Below are 694 nucleotides of genomic sequence, written 5' to 3'. Positions count from 1 at the left end.
GTGCGCGGCAGCGCGGCCGGCAGTGGCTGCCGCGGCGGGGGCGTGTGAGGCGGGCGGGGAGCGGGGAGGAGCGGGCAGGGAGAGCCCTGAGGGACGAGGCCGAGAGGAGCCGGCGGGTAGAGGGCAGGGAAAGCCCTGAGGGACTGGAAGGAGAGGAGCCGGCGGGCGGGGGGGGAGGGAAAGAAAGTCCTGAGGGACGAGGCGGGGAGGAAGAGCCATGAGGGAGAGGGCGGGAGAAGGAGAGACAGCTGGGAGAGGACGGCAGGGGTCGTGTGACACCGAGAAACTGGGCAATAAAACGGCAGATCGAATAAAACCCCGATAAACGTGAGGTGGCGCACCCTGCGGAAGGGCTCCCGGCTGCATTTGTGGAAGACCGGGCTCGGAGCCGACCGTGTTCCTTGGGCAATAGCACTCTGTAACAGAGCAGGGACACCCAACGTGAGGGCATGGGCATCCCCAGTGTCCTGCTCTGAGCCACACAGGACTAATTTATCTTCTCATGCTTGTGAAAAGTGCATTTTTAGAAGACTCTAGTGTCCGAATTGGTGGAAATATTTACTTCATTGCCAGCTGTGGTGTGTGGGATTCAAGGTCTCAGTGGTTTTGAGCTCCCCAGGTGCAGGGATGAGGAGGAGCAAGACACGGGCACTTGACCCAAGCTGCCAACAGGGTTATTTCATGCCGTGAACAT

Source organism: Calidris pugnax, unplaced genomic scaffold (genome assembly GCF_001431845.1).
Source record: "Calidris pugnax isolate Ruff unplaced genomic scaffold, ASM143184v1 scaffold94, whole genome shotgun sequence".
Taxonomy (NCBI): Eukaryota; Metazoa; Chordata; class Aves; order Charadriiformes; family Scolopacidae; genus Calidris; species Calidris pugnax.
The sequence above is the reverse complement of the archived record's forward strand: the minus strand, read 5'-3'. Positions refer to the sequence as shown.